This window comes from Octopus sinensis, linkage group LG2, assembly GCF_006345805.1.
Source record: "Octopus sinensis linkage group LG2, ASM634580v1, whole genome shotgun sequence".
In the NCBI taxonomy this organism is placed as follows: domain Eukaryota; kingdom Metazoa; phylum Mollusca; class Cephalopoda; order Octopoda; family Octopodidae; genus Octopus; species Octopus sinensis.
Genome location: NC_042998.1, coordinates 207,524,059 through 207,524,514, shown reverse-complemented (window position 1 = coordinate 207,524,514; position 456 = coordinate 207,524,059). Strand labels below are relative to the sequence as shown.

Below are 456 nucleotides of genomic sequence, written 5' to 3'. Positions count from 1 at the left end.
TCTCACACGACCGTTGCCATAATAAACTATTGAGTCACGTGCTTAGCAACGGCAGGTTGAACCGTCAGCCTTGACCTTTGTCAACAGATGTCAATTGACCCAGATTGCGAAGCAGTAGTTTAGCACCAGGTGTCCTGGTCGTGAAAACCTATCACCGAAGGCATTCCAGCCGTGCCCACCCTCTTTTGTTTTGTTTTCTTTGTTCCAAAGTCTTTATATCAAACTGTTGGGGGTACTATTTAAGAAGAGTTGTCCCGGTGCGCGCACTCGCGCATCCGCGCTAGCTAGTCATGATTAGTCGATCCTTACTTTGTGTTTTTGTGTTTTATTTATTTTTTTTTTTAATTATTTACTTGTGTTTTTGGTTTTTATTTACTTTGCTTAAAAAATTTACATTGTTTTTGTTTTTATTTACTTTGTGTAAAAAAAATTATTTATTTTGTGTTTCATTTACTT

At 37.3% G+C, this 456-nt stretch overlaps 1 protein-coding gene across 1 annotated transcript in view; it reads right to left on the bottom strand.

The window, feature by feature from the left end:
- LOC115227567 (von Willebrand factor A domain-containing protein 3A-like) overlaps positions 1–13 on the bottom strand; it is a 76,641-nt gene extending 76,628 nt beyond the window's left edge. The window contains 1 exon segment of the mRNA XM_036500724.1: positions 1–13. This exon segment is cut by the window's left edge and continues 75 nt beyond it. The gene's annotated coding sequence lies outside the window, so the exon portion shown is untranslated.
- Positions 14–456: the final 443 nt, after the last annotated feature.